The following is a 22,422-nucleotide window of genomic DNA, read 5'->3' as shown; positions in this document are numbered from 1 at the left end:
TAATTTTCTCTGAATCCATCAGCCAATCAAATTTCTTACGGTGTGATATTATTAACTCATATTTGAAGTTATCAAATGCTCTGAAGTGATGTGAAAGTAATGCTTATAACAGAAAATGACACCATCATAACAGATTGGTTTCATAAGGAGACCTTTTCGGGCAGACTGCTGAGTTTCTTTTCCAATCATCCACTCCAACATAAAATTGGAACAATTTATAGCCTAGTCGACAGGGCTATATTATTGTCACACCCGAGGTTCTTTAGAAAGAATTTAATTTTTATCATCAATGTTTTACTAAGCAATAGATATCCCATTGATCTAATATTATCTCGAATTAATATGAGACTGAGGAAATTACAATTAACAAAAAATATTAAAAGAGATAATAATGCAGTAAGTTTACAAAAAGAAAAAAGTTTTATTGCCATTCCATATTTAAATTCTATTTCAAAAATCATAGCATCAGCAGTGGATAAATCAGAAAATTTGGTGGGATATCGCATTTTAAACAAACTTAACAACATTATTAAGGTTCATAAAGATAAGAACGCCCTTCTCACAAATACTGATGTAATTTATAAGATCGATTGCAAAAATTGTGATGCTTCCTACGTCGGCCAGACAAAGAGGCAACTCCAAACGAGATTAAAGGAGCATAAAAGCAACATTAGATTAGATAAAACAAAGCATACGGTTGTCTCTGAGCATAGCGTGAATTTCGGTCATACATTTGATTGGGACAATGCTCGTATATTGGAAATCGAACATAATTATAAAAAAAGATTAACGGCGGAGATGATACATATAAAGGAACAGGCAAACGGTATAAACTTAAACAAGGACACGGAGTTATTGAACGATGCCTATTTTGATATTCTGAACGTATTATCACATATGAAATTTTAACAGCAATCCGTGTCCTTTTGAAGCGAGCATTGCCACAGTCGCATGTAATCTCTCGCGATGATCACACGTTCATACCTACTGTTGAGACGATGAAGGAAGTCTCCGTATCTTTCGCTGCACTGACTTCTTATGTGAGTGTCCCGTTTAACAAATCTTTACTTAATTAATTCGCGTCTCTTATCGTAATTTTATACTGTGTTCAGTTGCCTTTAAGACGGTCGGGTGACATAAAGATTCGCGAATGCAGGGACATCACGGACGTTCGCCTTGTTCTTGCGGCGGAGGAGACAACCGACAATGTACATTTGACGAATACCTGAGGTGTTTGACTTTTTACATGTTGCGACGGTTGCGAATTCTCAGTCCTTTTTAGTGTGATTTGATGCGTTGAAATTTAAGAAACGATTAAATTGGAATTATGCGGTTTGTTCTGAAGAAGGCCAAGTAAGGCTCGAAACGTCAACGTTGTTTTTATATTGCGAACACATTCGTTGTTAAATTGGTTTTAATAAATATACACCTATTAATAGCTCGTAATTTGGCCGTTTCTATTATTTAGCTGTTGTTTTATCGAGCGAAATCGGACACTTATTTATTATACTTGTTATATACTTGTTCTTCTTTTACACGTTACATTGCTGTGTTTGTTAAGTATCTATATGTTATTAAAAATAGTTTGTTATCGTTACTTTGAATCCATTGATAAAGTAACTCATTACCGTTATTATTTCCATTTTAAAACAGCGTTACAAGTATGTGATACCAACCTTGTATTATATTTCAAACATACAATCAAGAAATTTAGAAAAAAAAATACAATTATTAACGATAAGATTTACATAAAAAACATTTGGCGTGCCCAGATCGTATTAACAACTTCTGTGTTTTCTACAAATATGTTTGTAACACATAATATCACATCAGTGTCATAGAAAGGGCACGTTAAGAGTTTGTTACATCCTGTGGACTCCACGATTTTCCTTTTTCGTGGAAATTTTCTAAAAATCTAGAATAGCCTTTAGATTAAAATAAGTAATAACCAAGGAATATCAGTTGTCCACCGGCAGGTAAGCTACGATCTCGACACGTTTCAAATTTTCTTATCGCTATGTGTAGTTGAAGTTTGGAGCGAAAATTAAAATGCGTTTTGTTCCAAAAAGTGCAAGTGGGAGAACAATATTTAAGATCCCTGAAAGTAAAAAAACGCTATTTACTATTTTTTTTCATGTTTGCTTACGTGACTAAACGAGATCGAGAAATCAAAAGAAAACTACCAAGTGATGAAATCCAAACAGACAAGGCATATGTAACTACGTTTTTATCAACTTTGTCTGATCTACGACTATAAACCTATCGACACGGCGCGCCAAGAAACTCTTATATTCAAGAAAAGTTTAACAAAAAATGTTATTATATTGAACGAGTAGTCTCGACAGATAAAAATGGAGTCTGGAACGTGCGTTTCTAAAAATCCTGTATATAATTACACTATAAGTACGTAACGAAATTTTTATTTGTTTGAACCGACAATAAAGATATAAGACTATGTGTTGTCTTCTAACATAAAAACAAAGTCGCGAGATAAACCGAGGACCCAGAAAAGAACCGAGAACTCTAATAAAGGAGAAATCGGCGATAATCAAAAAATGGATGAGTCACTGGAAGAACTGAGCTTAAACCCGCAAAATATGACGGTAAGGGCCTTATGACAAGATTCGCCAATTGACAGCCATAAAAATCGATAACTGTACCTAGCTCGCCAATAGATAGACGAAAACTCAAATCTACATCCCGGGTGAAAAAACATCCAACCAAAATCCTCGAAACAAAAACCTGACACATCTCACATACATATGCACTGCCTATGCTACAGGCTACAGTTAATAGCCCAGTCAAATAGTAACAAGGACTCCGCATTATATAATTATATAAGAAATGGGATCTCGGTAAAATCGGATAATTTTTAAATATGTAGCTTATGACCTATTGAACAAAAAATGTAATGAACTCAAAGCTAAATAATGGACAGTTTGTGAGCTACAGCCAGTCAACGACAAAAAATTCGGACTCTGCGAGTATTATATTCCTACTCCTAATAATAATAATTTAGGATGACCCAGATAACCCAGAACGGCATGGACGTCACGCATACACAAACATACACATACACGCACGCACACACTCCGCAAGTATTATATTTCTACTCTTCTAACGACATGGGCGTGGTGGACGATTTGTCCCATGTGTGTGTGTGTGTGTGTGTGTATGCGTGTGCGTGTGCGTGTACGTGTGCGTGTGCGCGCGTGCGTGCGTGTGTGTGTGTGTGTGTGTGTGTGTGTGTGTGTGTGTGTGTGTGTGTGTGTGAGCGCGTGTGTGCGTGCGCACATGCGTATGCGTGTGTATGCGTGACGTTCTAGGTTATCTGGGACATCCTGGGTTATGCCAGGAGTGGCAGTATAATACTCGCAAAGTCGAAGTTTTTGCGTTTGACTGGCTGTAGCTTAAAAACTATTCATTATTTAACTTTGTAGCCCAGTCAAAATAGGAAAGGACGGGGTGTAAAAATCGCCATTTTTCACCCTCAATGGGAACTTGTAAAACATGCTTTGCTACCTTATTTGAGGTTAGGTTGAAAGAAGAAGGAAATAATATTTTTTTTACCAGGAAACTGCGGGAAATATTTTAGAAGTGATAATGTCTTTAAAATGTGTGTCAAAATAACTGTGTTTCAGCGGTTTAACAAGTTTTACATTTCGATTTAATAAATTCTACACCACAAAACTGTATAGAAATGCATGTACATACAACACGAGCGCATGCACCATTGCTCATATTTACTTATCATACCGTGTGTACCAAAAGTTTTGGAACGGTCAATCATCTCAGAAAGTACTGGTTTATGGGAAAAATGTTTCAGACAAAAGTTGGAGGATTCAAAGAGGGCTAATAGACGATCTTATTAGATTTTAGGTCCGGGGCCCGTGTTGGGGCCAGTAAGGTTTAAGTTAAATTTTTTAAATAGAAACTTCTATTTTTTATTATATCATCACTTTCTACTAATTAATTTGAACAACTTTTGTCTAAAACATTTATGTATTTGCCTAATATTTTTTAAGATATTCAAGGAAAACTTGGTAACTTTTTCAATATTTAGTTTATGATATATCGATACTTATTTGTCGGAGAGAAAAGTAGTACAGGTGTTTTTGACTTGCTTTGATTAGAGTCTCTAAAATACAGAGTTTGGCCATTCGTAGACCTATTTTTATTGGTTCAAGTTTGCAACCCCTCAAAATAGCGTAACCAATCATAGTACAAATAGATCATACATTGATTGTATATCAATATGCTGTGTGTGTATCAATGCCTTTGTGTATAGGGCTGCATTCGGGGAGAGCGTTATATACACTAACACAGTAGCATATGTATACACTTATACACTAATCCCTACCACACATCAACACGGCCATTTTGAGAGGCTTTAGCTTAGTTGGCCAGACTCTGTATTCTAGGGATTCTAGATTTGGTCTCAAGAATATGCTATTATAATAATACCTCAACTTTTTTTAAATACTTGTGTAGACATTCCTTGAAGCTTTCATGTCTACACTACTAAGCTCAACACGGGCCCCAAACCCAAAATCTAATAAGATCGTTTATTGGCCTCCTTTGATTCCTCCAATTTTTATCTGAAATATTTTTCCCATAAACCAATACTTTTTGAGATGATCGGCCGTTCCGGAACTTTTAGTACACACGGTATGATAAGTGTATATGAGCAATGGTGCATGCGCTCGTGTCGTATGTACATGCATTTCTATACAGTTTTGTGGTGTAGAATTCATTAAATCGAAATGTAGTGCTTGTTAAACAGCTGAAACACAGCTATTTTAACACACATTTTAAAGACATTTGTTATCGCTTCTAAAATATTTCCCGCAGTTTCCTGGTGAAAAGAATATTATTTTCGTCCTCTTTTAACCTCAAATAAAGTAGCAAAGCATGTTATACAGGTTCCCGTTGAGGTCGAAAAATAGCGATTTTTACACCCCCTCCTTTGACAGAAATAATTCTAAAAGTTTTGAAACTTGGTAAAGATGTTTGTTTTGACTTACTAATAAACGTCTAAAAAGTCCTGATAAATTGAAAATGAGCGTTCGCCGCCATCTTGAAAAATAAAAGCACTTTTTTGGTTTTTGCATATATCTCATAAAATATTGATTTTATTTAAAAAATTGTTGTTATTAAAATAGAAGCTTATTAAATTGTCTACAAAAAAGTATTATTCAATTTTTTCATAACTTTAATAGTTTTCGAGAAAATGGTCTGCGAATTTCGCGTAAGTAGCTAGTGAGATTTAAACACTTTTTATACACGAAACCCATATTTTTTATTGTACCATCTTTTTCTACTAATTAATTTGAACAACTTTTATCAGATAAAAATTGAAGTGTTGCAAGGAGAACATAACATATTTTGACCTTAGGCGTAGGCGCTAAGATTATGTAAAGGTCACTTTCATTTTTTTATTGAAACAGTATACTATTCTTGAGATTAAATCAAGTCGAAAATTCTGTACCACATTTCCCTCCAACAAACAATTATCGAGATATCGTATTGAAAAAGTTACCAAGTTTTCCTTAGATATCTCAAAAAATATTAGGCAAATAAAAAAGTGTTTCAAGCAAAAGTTATAGGTACAATAAAAAATAGCGGTTTTTATGTATAATATAGAAAGTGTCTGAAGGGACTTCCGGTTCCGGAGCGTTGATTGTGACAGGTGTGAGTATAGCAGAGATAAAGTGGTAGCGAAGGTGTGGTTCAGAAAGGGTTGGAGGGGGCGAGAACAGCGGAGCGGGAAGGGGTGGAGGTGTGAGACAGCGGAGGCGAAAGAGTTGAGAGGGGGTGGAGTTGATAAGAAGGTGAAAAGATAAGGAAAAGTGACCGGAGAAAGGTGACGGTTGCGGCATAGACGAGAGGTAATATAGAGGGACGATAGAACGGAAGGCAGTGACGCGCAAACGAGCATAGGCTAGTTCGGATATAGAAGGGATAACTACTAAAAGTGCCATAGGATAGATAACGAGTAAGAGGGGTAGGCAAAGGTAAGTGCGGCGGATGGAGACAGGGAAGGAAATAGGAACAGAGAGTAAACAGCAGGAAGATAAAGAAAAGAAGAGAGAAGGCGAAGGGGAGAAGAAAGCAAGAGGCAGGCGTACAAAGGGAGAGGAGCTTGCCAAACAAAGAGTAAGCGCGGACAGCCTAGGATCGGTCAAAGACTTCATTCTGAAAAGGAAAAGAAAAGAGTTAGAAGAAGAAGCGACTAGAACAGCAGAGAAAGAAATCCTCGATAAATTTAACGAATTAAGAAAGACCAACAGATCACCGCCGGTGAAGATTAAAAAAGGAGAAGAGGATAAAGGAAACATGGCGACAGAAGAGCTACTAAACGAAATACTAAGGAAAATGGAAGAACAAGAGAAAGAAAGAAAGAAAGATAAGGAGGAAATAAAAAACAAAATTAGGGGACTGAAGGGGGAACTGAAAAGGAGCGAGGAGATATGGAAGAAACAAAGAAAGGCGCTGGAAGAAAAAATTAAGAGTTTGGAAGAGAAGGTAGGGAAGATAGAGGTTAACTTCGTGGAGAGGAATGAGGGAGGGGAAGTAATAAGGAAAGTGAAGGAGATAGAAAGAAGTATGGAGATGGCGGAAAGAGGAAAGAGGAGAAATAACATAATTGTGAGAGAAGAGAAAATAGGAAGTGATAAGGAAAGAAAAAAAAATCGAGAATTTGATAGAAGAAATAAATAAAACGAAAGTGGCAATCGAGGAAGTACAAAAAATTGGCTATGGAAATATTAAGATGAAGATGTTGAGATGCAAAAACTGGGAAAGCAAAAGGGAGATAATGATAAGAAGAAGGGAGCTAGGAAGGAAACATGGATGCTTCCTGGATGACGATCTCACCAAAGAAGAAAGACAGGTACAGAGAGAGATAAGAGGGATAGCAAAGGAGAAGAGGGAGACAGGAAAGAGAGTCACAGTCGGTTACCAAAAAATATGGGTGGATAATAAGGAATGGAGATGGAATGAAAGTAAAGGAGAGCTAGAAGAGAAGACTGATTTTCTCAGACCAGAAAGAAAGGAAAGAGGATATAGAAATGAAGAGAGTGAGGAACAAGGGAAGAAGAGAGGAGACACAGATAGGAAGACAGGAACGGATTAAGAAAATACAGGAAAGGTGGAACGCTACCGAAGAGATTGGAATGGGAGAAGAAGGTACAAAGGAGGGGGAAAAGGAAGTCGTTGGAGGAAACGATATAGGAGTGGGGGCCGAGGGATATGAAGAGAAAGAGGAAGGAAATGGCAGAGGGGGGGAAGAGACGAAGAGTGTGGCTTTCTGGAACGTAGCAGGTATAAAAAACAAGGATAAGGACTTCTGGGAGGGGATAAAGGAATGGGATGTGATTGTAATGATGGAGACATGGTTGGATGAGAAAGGATGGGAAAAAGAGAAAGAGAAGCTACCAAGAGAATATAAGTAGAGAGTACAGTTAGCGACCAGAAAGAACAGGAAAGGTAGAGCGTGCGGAGGAATGCTATTAGGAATAAGGAAAAGTGTAGAGGAGATAAAGGAAGGAAGGGAGATGATAGAGGAAGAAGGAAAAATCGAAGGTAAGGTAAGAATAGGAGAGGAAATATGGAGAATAATAGGAATTTATGTAAACAACGATTAGACAAGAAGTTAAAAAGTTTGAAGGAGTGGACGGAGGAGGGGGAAAAAGAAGTAAGGACCGTAGTAGGTGGTGACTTTAATGCGAGAACAGGAGAGGAGGGAGGATGGAAAGAGGATGTCGAGGGAATAGGGGAGGAAAGAAGGAAAAAATCTAAAAACAAGAAGGTAAATAAGGATGGTAAGAAACTACTGGAATTTATCGAGGAAAGAGGATGGATGATACTAAACGAAGGCATGAAAGGGGATGAGGAGGGAGAATTTACATACACAGGAGGGAAAGGTGAGACAGTTATAGACTACGTAATAGGGGACGAGAAGGTCAGAGAAAGAGTAGAAAGATTGGAAGTAGGAGAAAGGGTAGACTCAGACCATCACCCATTAATACTCTGGGTGAGAGGTAGCCCAAAGGGAAAGTAGAGAAGGAGAGTAGCGGAAAGAATAAGAAGAAGAGGGATATGGAGCAAAGAGGGAAGAACACAATTTAGGGAGAAGCTAGGTATGATTGGAGGAAAAAGAGAGCTGCAAGAGGAGATAGAGGAAGGAACGCTGAAGGTAAGAAGAGTAATAGAGGAGAATAAAAAAAAGAATAAAAGAGGGGCTAACAAGAACAGAAGAGGGTGGTGGGATGAGGAATGCAGGGAGAGAAAGAGGGGAGTGAGGAGAGAACTAAGGAAATGGAGAAAAGGAAAAGGAGAGGCGGAAAGATACAGAGAAGGAAGGAGGGAGTATATAAAAATATGCGAAAGAAAGAAGAAAGAGGAGAAAGAAAGAATGATTAGAGAGATAAGGAGAAGCGAGAACGGAAGGAAAGATATGGGAATTGATAGGCAGGGTGAGGAAGAGAAGGAAGAGGATAAACGAAGAGATAAAACCGGAGGAGTGGAAGGAATATTTTATGGAATTAATAAGTGGAGTGGAGAATAGGGTGGTGAAAGGGAAAGAAGGAGGGGGCAGACAAGAAGAGGAAGAGATAGAACTGGAGAAGGTAAAAATGGTAATAAAGAAACTGAAAACAGGGAAAACAATAGGCAATGACGAGATACCGAACGAGGCGTGAAAATTTGGAGGAGAAGAAATGGTGAAATGGATATGGGAGATATGCAAACGGGTCTGGAGGAGGGAAGGCTTTTTTTTGACAGGGGGAAATCTTCTACTACTGGAATTGCCACAGGAGCAACCAGTCTGGGGTTCGATCGGGGAGCGCCCGGGTTTCCCGGGCAACCAGTCCTGGACCCCTTCGGAAAGCGCCCCTGCGGCTTTCAACCAGTAGCCTCTCCAAAAAGGGGAAGACCCCCCTGCCCTTCTGGTGAGAGGAGCAAGGGGAGTGTGGGATTCCACGTCCGTCACCTAGGTGGCGCCTGTCTCTGCGCCTATTGGGGGTGTCCGGGAACTTGTTATTACTACTTCCGGAGCACCTTCAACGCCGGGCCCAATGGGCCTACACCTCTGAGCGTAAGGCTCGGTGGCTTGAAGAGCCTTTGATCTAATAGTGGCGAACGCAGGCACCACCGCCACTCCTCCCGATGTTGTTGGGAGTTTGGTCCGATGTCCGTTCACCAGCCGGTACATCGAACCCCCATCCTCAAAACCCCCTCGTCCGTCAGGCGCGGGGCTTGGAGGTGCAGCACCTCTCTTACCGCAATTCATGCGGTACTGGCCACCGTCGATTGGCAACGGTGGTCGGCGGGAGAAGGGTAGGGCACGGGACGAAGCCCTCTACCATTTCCCTCCGGCCCGCCGAAGATACTTACCTGGCGCAGAAGTTACCGTGATCATGAAGGCGGTTCCTCCAGGGCGAGGCTCTTCCATTGCACCACGGTTGAGCTGACCCTTGCGGATATCCCTAATGTGGATATCTCGGGCGTACAATTTTTGATTGTACGCCCGCCCGGTTTGAGGAGGAGTTCTTTGATGGGGAGGCTAAGGCGGTGCCACCTTCCCCCGTCGAATCCTTTCTGCCTCCTCCTTGGAGGACATTACCTGGCCACAAAAAACCAGGAATGCCCTCCATTTTTCTTCCCCCCCGACAATTGCCGCCACATCCGCCGGAAGGGAGAGATCCTGCCCGATAGCGTCAACCAGGACACGGCGCTGCACACTCCACGTTGGACAACTCTCCAGCGTGTGCTGCGCCGTGTCCTCTTCCCCGTCGCAGTGATGGCAAGCCGTGGTGGCTTCTTTCCCTATTCTGCACAAGTACCCACCGAAACATCCATGTCCGGTGAGCACCTGTACAGAATGATACGACAGTCCGTATCGCCGACTGCTTAGTCACCGACTGCCAGTCCACCAAGCAGGGCCGGATGGCATCGATGGTCCTTCTCCCGAAGAGGGTGGGGTCCTCGAGGTAGTTCTTCCACCTCTCCACCAGGGCCATCTTCTCCTGGAGCCTAATTGCTACACGCGCCCTGGGCAGGTTTATAGCAGCTCCCCTTGCTTGCAGCGTTCTTACACGTCTGTATACCTCGGCATATTGCCGGGCTGCAAGCACCAATGGGGGGAGTCATGCCAGGACCGTGGCCGCCGGATGCGAGACCGTGCAGTATGACCTCGACACTCGACGCTAGATCCGGCGTAGCTTCGCCTGGATCGGTCGTGACCTTTCCGCTAAAGACGCCCAAACTGGGGCGCCGTATAACGTCACTGCCTGCACGGTCGCGGCGTATAATCGGCGAGCGCGATCACTCGCCCCTCCCAGGTTAGGCATAAGCCTAGCCAGGCTATTAGCCACACCAGTGGCTCTGGGAGTAAGGCGAATGAAATGCTCGCCGAAGCTCCAGTTGCCATCCAGCCAGAGGCCCAGCACCTTCATGCTGGCCCCCACGACGACACGGGTGCCCTCCACGTTTATATGGGCCGCGGGTGGTCTCCCCGCAGACTTGTCGTAAATCCCTCCGCGCTTCCTGCTAACATATCGGCCGCGCCGATCGTGGATTTTTCCGACCGCGGGATAAAAGAACACAGCCTGCGTCTTCTGGGGAGCCACCCTAAGGCCCATCTCGCGCATTGTAGCCACCACCGCCCTCACTGCGACGTTCGCCTTTCTTAGGGCCTCATCCCAAGTGTCGCCCTCGACTCTCAGGAAGGTATCGTCGGCAAAACCGTTCAACCAACACCCTGGAAGGAGGGCAATCCGAAGGAGGTAATCATACCCCAGGTTCCACAGAAGCGGGCCAAGTACTGACCCCTGTGAAACCCCCCGCACGACCAACCTGGCCTTTACGACCCCATCACGGTCGGTATATAATAACCTCCTGTCCCGGAGGTAATCGTAGATCACCGCTATGAGATAAGGAGGGACTCCATGGTACAGGAGCGCCCTCCTTATTATTGGCCATGGCAAAGAGTTAAAGGCGTTAGCAACGTCAAAGCCAACGCCCAACACTACCCTGCCGGCCTCCATCGCTGTTTCCAGGAGGGCCCGAATGCGTTTAATCGCATCCACAGTCGATCTTGCCCTCCCGGAAGTCAAACTGGGCCTGCGATAGGTCAGGCCCGGTCCGGGACAGGTGCTGGACGATTTGGTCAGCGAGGATCCTCTCGAAAAGTTTCCCGATATCGTCCAACAGGCATATCGGCCTGTAAGCCGATGGTTGGTCGGCGAGCTTGTCCGGTTTTGGGATGAGGACCAGACGAGCCGTCTTCCAGGGCCGGGGGAACCGGCCGTGTTTAAGACACCTGGTAAAGATTTCGCACAGGCGTTCGGCCAGCTCCCTGGTTGTCAGGACCCACGCCTTTCCAGGAACTACATCGGGCCCCGGAGCCTCCCTGACTTGATCCGCTTGGCGGCTTTCCTCAGGTTGTCCATGTCGACCCCGAACTCCTCTTTCCACTCCGCTGTAGGTGGAACGGGACCCCCGAACATTCTCTCTTCTATATCATCCAGGAAGAGTGTCCCTACAACCTCCTCTAGGAATTCGGGGTCCATGGCCTCCGTCGCCGGGGGCGCCCAGTTTCTCAACTTATTGAGAACTAGCTTATATGGGCGTCCCCACGGATCATCATCCAGGGCCTCCAGGAGTTCCTGCCATGCGCGGTCCTTGGCCCGTTTAATGGCGTTGGAATAGAGCTGCTTGGCGGCGCAGTACTCTGTTCCCGCTGTCGCCCAGTTCTCCTGGCTCTTAGCCAGCGACGCCTCGCCTGGACGGAGAAGCGCCTTAGCGTGGCGAGCTCCGTCCACCAATACGCCGCCTTGCGTGGATGGGGCTTGGACGGGGGCATGCTGGCGTCACACGCCGCGTGCATGACATTCCCAATCTAACTGGCTGCCCCATCCACGTCTTCTTCAGCCACTAAAGCGGTGAAGTCGTCGACCCACAGGGAGGCGTGGATGGACGTCCGTAGCATGTCGGCGTCCATCTTCCTGCGGGCCCAACGAGGAAAGCGTTGTTCCGCCTCCCTGCGGCGGGCCCGGACCTCCGGGGGGGGGGGTGGCCGGGAGGTTCATCTCAATGAATAGGTGGTTCGAGAGGGACTCGATCTCCTCGGCTACCCGCCATCCTCTGACCTTGCGTGCGACGGAAGGGGTCGCCCATGTCAAATCGACGATTGACCCCCCCCCCCCCCCGATGTCTTACGCAGGTCTGGACGTTCCCCGTATTTAAAATGATTAATCCGAGGCCCGCCGCCTAATTCTCTAGTCTCCTGCCCTTGTCATCGGTGACCGGGGAACCCTACAATGCCGACTTAACATTGAAATCCCCGGCCACTATAGCCTGGCAGGGCAGGAACCTTTCCAAGGAGGCTCTTATATCCTCCAATACCGCCTCAAAAGCGGCCATGTCTAGTCTTGGAAGAATATACACCCCAACGACATATATCTGGCCCCATTTAACCACGACAAACCCGTCGCCTGCCTCGACTCGAGAACAAACGACGGGTTCGCTAGTTTGCCTCCAAGTGACCGCCGCCAGTCTACATCGGCTTACAGCCCACGAAGGACTATTCTGCGGAATTCGGGGCAAAGAGAAGACAAAAATAATGAGGTTTAGAAAGGGAGAAGGAAGGAAAAAGAAATATGACTGGAGATGGAAGGGGAAGAAGTTAGAGGAGGTCAATGAGTTCAAATACCTGGGGTATACGTTAAAGAAGAATGGAGGACAGGAGGCGCATATCAGAGAGAGAAGAAGGAAGGCAGCAAGAGTAATAAGAGAAGTGTGGGAGATAGGGAAAAGGATGTGGAAAAAGGACTGCAAAAGAAGGATATGGCTATATAACACCCTGATATGGACGGTGATAGGATACGGGGCAGAAATATGGGGATGGAAGAAAAGGAGAAAGGTAGAAGGTATTCATGAGAGATATCTCAGATGGGTACTTGGATTAAATTGGAGGACGCCAGGATATATGGTTAGAGATGAAATAGAAAGGGAAAAGATGAGAGCTAGAGCAAGTAAGAGAGCATGGAAGTTCGAAAGGAAACTGAAAGAAGGCAAAGGAGGAGAAATAGCGAGAAAATGTTTGGAAAAAATGAAAGAGAGATGGAAGAGGGGAAGGATAATAGGAAGATGGGAGCAGGAGAGAAAGGACTATCTGGAAGGAATCGGGGTAGAATTGGAAGGGGAGGAGGAGTTAGAAGAGGAGGCATTGGAGAGGAAAGAGAAATGAAAGGAGAAACAAGAAAGGATAGAAAAGATCATGGGATCGAATTACAATAGGTGGTATAAAAGTATAAGGAAGGACGGGATTCCGGACTATTTAAAGAAGGAATGGGAGGAAGCAAAATGGAGCAGGGTTGCAAAATTTAGACTTGGTAACGAAGTGAGGGAGGGACTGTACTGGGGAAAAGAGAAGGATAAAAAATGCAGGATATGTGGGAGGGAAGAGGAGACATGGGAACATATATGGGAGGAATGTACGAGATGGGAGGAGTGGGAAGGAGAGGGGTGGCAGGATGTGGTGGGGAAATTACTGGGAGAAAAAAGAGAGGGAGAGGAATGGATGAAAGCAATAAAAGAAATGAGACGAGATGGAGGAGAGAGGAAAATGGGAAAGAAAGAGGGAGGATCCAACAATTCAATGAAGGAGGACCAAGGAGGACGAGACAGCAAAAAGGATTGAAGAGGAATACGTCTATAATAAATTATATGTATTTAATTGTATGTAAATTATTGTAAATTGGATGTACAGGATTGGGTACGTCCCTACAAATCGCCCTTTTAAACCCCTTTGGTGTAATAAAGTACCTTTCTAACCTAACCTAACCTAGAAAGTGTTTGAAGCTCATTAGCTACTTACGCGGCATTTACAGCCCAATTTCTTAAAAACTATCAAAGTTATGAAAAAATTGAATAATACTTTTTTGTAGACAATTTAATAAGCTTTCATTTTAATATCCAACTATTTTTTTAATAAAGTCAATATTTTATTAGATATATGCAAAAAGCCGAAAAAATGCACATATTTTTCAAGATAGCGGCAAACGCTCACCTTCAATTTATCAGGACTGTTTAGACATTTATTAGTAAACCTAAACGAACATCTCTACCAAGTCAAACCTTTTGGAATTATTTCTGTCAAATGCTTAAATCGGACCTATTTTGACTAGGCTATTGAGCCCATTACATTTTTTGTTTAGTAGGTTATAAGCTACTACATGTATTAAAAAATTAGCCAATTTTACCGAGATCTTATTTCCTATATAATTAGTGCGGGGTCCGACGTTTGACGGAAATAACTCATAAAGTTTTGAGACTTGGCAAAAATGTTTATTCAAACGTACTATTAAACATACAATAAGTCCCAAACTCAATCTGTTACGCCATCGCCGCCATCTTGGAAAAATGGCGCTATAATTCAAATTTTTACTTATATCTCACTAAACATTAGCGATATCAGAATTATGTTTTATATAAAAAATAAAGCTTATAAAATTCTCTTCAAAAAAAGTTATATACATTTTTTCCGTAGCTATCTTTATTATTAAAATATTGTATTTTAGGGTAATACGTCCGTAAACTCATTTTCCTAGGAATCTTGTAAAATTTGGACAGCACATTAATGTAAACACGCTCTACACACATGTGCAATTAGAAAAAGATTTATGGAAGTCAAATTAGCACTTTTTACATGTATTGTAGGACGAAAACAGCTTCCGATATCACGTTTCTAATTGTAGAAATCAAACTATTCTTACGGTTATGACGACGACGAGTCCCCTCGGTTTCGCCCGCCGAGAAGGAGCGCGCCGTCAATTTCACTAAATCTCAAAATCTCTATCGCACTGTATGCCGGAATCGTTACAAGTTATTAATCAGGGATGGTAGCTCGACCAGGTATTTTTCTAAAACTTCGTATGGACGCCAGGTGCGATTACTCGCACCACGTTACGCGAAATCTAAGCCAGCTAATTATCTCGGGTATGGATTCAATATTTCGATCGCTGTTAAATCTCGGAAAGGAGGAGAGGGAGCGCAGCGCAATCAGTACACCAAGTAAATAAACAAAGTAAATAATATATTCAAGAAAGGAAAAAGGAAAAATGAGTATTACAAATATTACAATAGTCCCGCTTTCCGCCACAAGTCTCGCGGTAACGGAAAGAAAAGACGTCTAATGACGAATAATTAACGCAAAGCGTCTACTAATGCAAAATCATGATACATGATAAGAGTAGAGTTTCTCTAGTAAAAGTTAGGACACCCCGGTCTGACTCCTGATTGGTTCCGCCATTAATGGGGTAGACGTCAATGGGAGTGAGACAAAGCTATAAGTGGGAGTGAGACAAAGACCCATGAAAAGTACGAGTGGGGAGGCTGTCTCTCTCGATCGTTCGCATAATATAAGAGGAGCTCTGCACGCCACGACGCGATCACGTGAAGCCTCTCGGCTCCACGATAATACGGTGTCCGGCTCGTGCGAAGAACCTTTTTCCAAAACGACTCTGTTACGCGAAGCGCGTTTTGCCGGTTCACAGTAATCTCGAGTCTACCAAAGTACACAATAATTACACAATAATCCGAATAGCTTGCTGATCGTGATCTCCGGTACTGTATCCATACACGGAGATCACCGCTATTACGCCTTGAATCTATCTTATTCCGCGCGGAACGGGACGCACGCGGGACTCTACTTACGCGTAAACGCTAATCACGCGTTGAATCTAATCATACGTATTCAACACGCGTTGACTGTCGGCGGCCGCGCACACGCAAGTTCCCGAAACGGGCAATTGCGTTTCTTTCTCTCGGCCGGACCCTCCCGTAGTAATTATCTCGGCATTTATTTGCGAATTTCACATTACTCGCGGCACAACGCTACTCCCGGAAGGGCCTCGGCTTCGAGACGATGGTGGCCGCTCAGGTGGCCTTACAATTTTCGTGTTCCTTGGCAGCCGGTCGTCCGCAATCGCAGGGGGAGTGGCACCTCTCCGTATGCCGGCTTACGTGACAGTGGGTGCGTTCCACTTATCGCTCGCAACGCTCGTGGAATCATTTCATCTTTGTTGTTTGTAAAATGTTAAACAAGGACGAAATGATGCTCGCGAGCGTTGTGAGCGATAAGTGGAACGCACCTAGTGTCGCTCTTCTGGCCCGACGGACCACGCTGGGCCCGCGCGCTTGCGCGCCGGGTTGCTGGTTCTGTTCGCTGGTCAGCCCTGCTTGAGCGTGGCGCCTCGGTTGCGCGCCTTCCGCTCCGGTTTGCACCCCTGGGTTCTGCCTCGCTCGCCGGCGGTGGATTCGAAACTGTATTGAGTCCGGCTGGTCAGGCCGCGACTTGAGACCGGTCTTCGACGGCCAGGCTGGCCGGGTAAGTATGGCTCGTCGACCGGTGACAGCATCTGCTGGGCGAGAGTGGTCTGGTCCCTTCCTGTGCTCTCCGTGCACCGACTGGAACGCGGCGTTATGGGCGCCCACCTCGCGATGCGTCCTTCTATACTGGCTGTGGGCCCCAGCGTAACCCGCCCGTCGACCTTCCTCCCGCAGTGCCTCCACCTGTAATTCCCGCGATGCGACGCAAATCGTTACAGAGCTTTGTGGCCACCTGCTCAGCACTTCTTTCTACAACCTGTAAGTCTCGCAAAAGTAATTAGACCTATTCTGAACGCAACTGCCTCGCCCCTCTCGGGTGGAGGGAGGCACCACCCTTGACGCTCCCCTCGGCCGAGTTTCCATCCGGGCAGGGGACGTGACTTTGTCATGTCACACGGTTTTAATAAAAAACAAGAAGATGATAAAAAAAACTCGCAAGAATATTCTTATAAAAATACAAGTTCTTTGAACTAGTTTCGAAGCAATTGATATGTAAAGTACACAATTTCTGATAGCAGTAGATGGATATGTATAAAGCGTTTAAAAATCTAATAGCACACATGAGTAGGTAAGCTATGGGCGTTCTAGGCCGGGGATCTGAGGGGGGGTGAGGGTCGGGGGTATACCGCGGGCGGGGGGGAGTACCACGGGCGGAAGAAAGGGAGAGGGGGGACCCGCGTTTTTCGGGCGTCGCGGGGAGGAAGGGGGGGACCAGCGTTTTTCGGGTGTCGCGGGGGAGGGGAAGGGGGGGCCTGCGTTTTTCGGGCGCCGCGGGGGAGGGAAAGGGGGGAACCGCGTTTTCGAGCGTTGCGGGAAAGGGGGGTACCGCGTTTTTCCGGCGCCGCGGGGGAGGGATCCGCGGGGTGAGGGTACCCGCGTTCGCGTTTTCCGGCGCCGCGTTTTCGGTCGCTGCGGGGCGAAGGGACCCGCGTTCGCGTTTCGCCGCGCCGCGGAGTCCGCGTGCAACGGCCGCGCTGGTCCGCGTGACGTCACACGGCACGCTCCCGCTCGCGTTATCTCTCCCTCATAGATGTTTCCCCCTCCCCCGGTCGCGCGCGTCTTTTCGTTCGCGCGGTGTCTCGCGCCCCCGTCCCCCCATTCGCGCGCGGTACCTCTTGCTCCCGTCCCTCGTTCTCGCTCGCGATCGCGTTTAAATAAATTTATATTATACATAGAAAATTCGCTTACCACCGCTGAATTTGAACCAGAAACCCCTGGCTCTTGAGTCAGTCACCTTCAGAATACAGGCCATAGTCTCTTAATTTACACAATAATATGTATACACTAAAATACTGCAGGCTATTTACACAGGCTATTTACACAGTAAAAATTTACACAAAAACACACATAGGACACAGATTACACGGTGAAATTAGATATAATGGGTCTCCACAAAATGAACAAAAGGGACCATCCATGAGGATATACGGACATGTGTCATGTCTGCGAACAGCGTATAACATCGAGAACAATCCGTGTATTCTGACAATGCATAACGCACAAAACTTCAAATGTCCTGGAGTGAAATAAGAGTATATGCAACACATCTTTGTCAGAGGGTGTAACGCATTTACTTCTGCTTGATTCAACACTCTGAAAATTTCGTCCGGAATATCCTCATCAGCCATTTTACTATCATAACATGAATCGTCTGACAATATTGCGTCATCATCAACTTCCATTCCTTCCTCGTCATTTACTTCCATTTCTTCATTCACTTCCATTTCTTCAACGTTTGCTTAAACTTCCATTCTTTCTTCTCCTTCAAACTGCAATTCTTCGAAATCCATTTTACAGAACGTTGTATGCCTTAAAAGGCGCAATACAAGGTGCTACTGTTAAAATCACACAGTGCTGACAGTACAAACAGTCGCAAAACTTGAAATTTTTTGACAAGACAAACACGTCCGAACACGCCAACCGACTCTTACTTCCAGTCCTCGGCTACTGAGCGTACCATCAAATTCATCCTTCTACATCTCACTATTGTCACATCGTTCGTTTATCATATTTAATTTCACCATGATCTCAGCATCCATACAATTGCGCCTTCCGAAAAATCTACAATGTGCAGTTTTGCACGTGTGCGATGAAGTCACAGCGAGGCACGTATGTTCTTGAAAACGACATCGCGCCATTGACTTTCAATGATTTGATCTGTATAATTGCTATTGAACCGCTATCAAACGTCTTTAAAAACAACTAAAAAACATCTTTTAAACAACTAAAACGTCTTTAAAAACAGCTATCAAACAACTAAAACATCTTTAAAACAGCTTTTGAACAGCTAAAACAGCTTTTGAACAGCTTTTAAACAACTAAAACATCTATATTATACTACAAACTATGTAGGAAAAGAAAAATAAAACATTTATATATAATACATATATAGTTTATTTCAAAAAAATCATAATTTTTTCTGGTGTCGCGACCACCAGTTAAATATTTTTAATACATTTTGTAATGCGCAATTCTTAACATGTTTTCCGCATCTTACAGTATTAGTAACATCTAGATTATTTAAAGATTCGATATCTTCGTAATCTGCATCCAAAGATTCAATTTTTAGATTTTTCCTCGCTTTATTCTCAAACAGATCCACCAGCTATTCTCGTTTCTGGCATCCCTTGACGTACACAAGAGTCGATGTCTCGTCGCCCTCTCCAAGTACGGCCGATGTAACTAGATGTTTCGCCATGCTGTACGCCATGTTTCCATCCTCCCATCGTAGTCCATGGTGATTTGCAATCAACCAGGAAGCGCATGACTTGTCGGATTTCATGAGGAGATTCCATGGCATGGGACATGTAAAAATGTAATGCGCCAAAACGGTTCCGTTTTTCAGAACCGCCACCTTTTTCACGACAAATTTCATCCCGACGGTAAATCATTGCAGATCGATAAACGTCGGTACGATCATGACGAAATAATGGAGCAATCTGTATCTTATCGCAGTACTTCAGTGTCTCTTATATTGTAGTATCTGCTTATATTGCAATATCTGCTGATATTGCAATTTACATGATTTTGCGCACTACGTTCAACAACGGACAGTATTCGATTACGCGATCATGCAAGATGAGACAATAGGCGGTTGTTGAAAAGACCAGTCCCCGCAAGTGCGGAACGCGCTCGAATATTCCCGAAATAATATTCGTTGCGAATTGACGATTGAAAGGTGAAAGCGAGCGTTAGGAATATTCGAGAAACGCTCGATTTGCTCCAAAACGAGTTTATTTGCCTTCCCCCCGGTTTTTTTGGTGTTTTCGCTCGCGCCCGGACCGCCGGTGTACATCGCGTGATCGCTCGTACTGCGACCAATAGCCTGGTCGCTCGACGATTTGGAGCCAATCAGCGTTTCTCACGTCTCGAAATTTCCTCGCGGAAAAGTTCGGAGCTCCGGCCGCGATCGCTTCGCTTGCTCCGGCCGGGAGCTCAGTGAGCCTTGAGAAACTATCGAGAGCGACACGTCGAGCGCAAGCTTATTGTAAAATAAAGTGAGAGTCTACAAAACGACGCCTCAGTTAATTTTTGAACTTCCTCTCCTCGTTCGCGGAGTGACTACCCGATCGGGAGATAGCGTTCCGACGCGTAAGGTGCGGACCGGCAAATTCGATTCGATACAAACAGCGGTAGTATTTGCCGGTACATTCTCTTTACAGTCAAATTCTATTCGCACATTCACGGTGGCGCTTTTGACAGATTCGTTTTGTCGCGAGCAATCAATGACAACAAAAGGTCCTTTTGTCAGGAATGTAACCACGGTGCAAAGCGTATCGAAGTAGTCGCATCCGTAATAAGCTTTACGAAAACGCGCATACATATCGAAAAGAACGGCGTATCGATTTTTTCCAAAATCCAGATTCATGTCATCGTACGGATAAAATTCAGAGTTTAGATAAAGTTTCACGTGGTCAAGTTACAGTCATCGAATACGCTAACATCTTGAGACATGATATTCTTGCGCCCGGTCTGCAGCGCAAAGATAACGTACCGCGGCTTCTCCAGCTGAGTCGCCGTTTTGACGGCCCACGAATGCTTGGTCGTGCTCTGCAACATGGGGTACTCGTACAGATCCCATGAACGGAAACTAACAGATATCGCCCAAGATATTGCCCGTTTTCCAAGGCCCGTAGCATGGATAGCTTATTGATCTCGTTTAATATGACGTGAGGCATTCGCCACTGTATTTTAAACAATTCAATTTCCGGTTCCGTCGCCGGATTTTCTACAATGCAATTGTTATCGCTGCGCGCTCGTATCAAAATTAATTCGTGACGAGCGTTAACAACCACGCGTTTGTAATCCTCGCAAAAGCCCAACAATGTGTTGAGCGATACGCAAAAGTTGAAATATCCCTCCGGGGATAAAATGTCCTATCCAGCATTTTGCATAATTTTTGCTTTGCTCATTTGTAAACAATACATAGTTCTTGATGGTACTGGTTATGCCAACGTTTCTGTTGCGATCAATCTCCACGCCATTGAGCTCATATCGAATTTTATCAAACATGAACGCCATGCAATTATTCGCAAGCGTTGCCACAGACTCGTCATTTTTTCTCTTTATCGTCAATCTTCCTTCAACGTAGAGAAAGCTCTCGCACGGCAACGTGTATAAATCCTGCTGTTGTATGGGTATTCTTATCTCATCGTTATGTCCAAACGTTGTGTTGGCGTACGGATTGTACGTGTGTGTTTCAATCTCTACGACGCTGTTGTCAAAGATCGGTTCACCTCCAATGTTTAAGATATTAACCATTTCGTACAACGAAACCCAATGATTTCAAAAATTCAACGTTCGACGCAGTGAGTTTCTTCTTTGGCGATCGGATTGTCTCTCTAATTTTGTTTCTCGTCTGTTGCACCTGCTCAGCTTCGTTCAGTACGAGCATCTCACGTTATCGCTGTCGTCTTCGTACATGCAGTTTAACAATGATATCTTTTCCGCGAAAATCAATCAATCGACCGTCCTGATCCACGACGCGAAGCGTCAAGTCCGAAATGCTCCGTACGATGATCGGAAGGTAAATAATCTGTGCCGGCGTTTCCGATACCTTATATCCTGGAGGCACGCTCGGTGAAAACTCGTGTATCGTGTGCACATACTTGTCGTTGCTGTACGCACCCGCTGTCACGTTACACTCTATGCGAATGATGTTTACGTTGATGATATTTAGCGGAACATCCGATTCGTGCCATTGTCGCGACTCCAGCACGCGATTCGCTGAAAATCTCAGCAGCGATCCAATGTTGTTCGGTTTTGTGAAATTTATCCGATAAGCACAATTGATCTCGCTCTTCATCGTATTGTTATTAGCACGAATAATGATCAATGGGTGCGGTTCATCTTCGTTTGTTGAGACATTATTGGATTGGTTCCATAAAAGAGCGCGTTTCAGATACATGTCTATATCACGCAGTTCGTACGATCTTTCGAGAATGGTAATCTCCTTGTCGTCGTCGTCATAGTAGAATTTATTGTTCGACGAATTTACATTCGGTATCGTGTGATAGGTTTCAAAATCTGTTAGACCGAGCTTGTAATCGCCATCGCTCAAATCCACGGCGGGAAAGTAGCTTACCGCGAAGATGCTGTTCTTGCCGGTGAGCGTAAATGTCAGTGACATGTTTGAATGAATACTGAGATTAAACAACGTAACGCCGGTCTTTAAATTGATTGTCAACCAACTGTAGAAAACGCAGACACAGTTGTCCGCAATTGCTCTGATCGTATCGCTGATAAGGCGTGCGATTGTACTCTATTACATTGTTCTTTAGATACTGCGCCAATTCTCTCGGTGGTCGAAGATTGCCAAAACTGTCGAAATATATGGCACGATCTCCCCTTTTCGCGTACGCCACCCAGTGAGTACCCGGTCCCTCAGTATTATCCAAATTCACGATACCGCTCTTGTTTCGACGTATACCGCCGATCGGTAGCGAGTCGCGCATGAAAATACCTTTAAAATATGGAATGCGCATACGTTTTGCCAATTGTTGCAGTTGTACATTGGTAGTTGATGGG

General features: G+C 44.3%; 1 protein-coding gene and 1 pseudogene across 1 annotated transcript in view; both read left to right on the top strand.

The window, feature by feature from the left end:
* LOC139816067 (uncharacterized) overlaps positions 1–22,422 on the top strand; it is a 233,700-nt gene that overhangs the window by 191,634 nt on the left and 19,644 nt on the right. The window lies entirely within an intron of this gene.
* LOC139817061 (U1 spliceosomal RNA) lies at positions 9,389–9,538 on the top strand (annotated as a pseudogene).

The sequence above is a fragment of the Temnothorax longispinosus genome, chromosome 7, assembly GCF_030848805.1.
Source record: "Temnothorax longispinosus isolate EJ_2023e chromosome 7, Tlon_JGU_v1, whole genome shotgun sequence".
Taxonomy (NCBI): domain Eukaryota; kingdom Metazoa; phylum Arthropoda; class Insecta; order Hymenoptera; family Formicidae; genus Temnothorax; species Temnothorax longispinosus.
The sequence above is the reverse complement of the archived record's forward strand: the minus strand, read 5'-3'. Positions and strand labels throughout refer to the sequence as shown.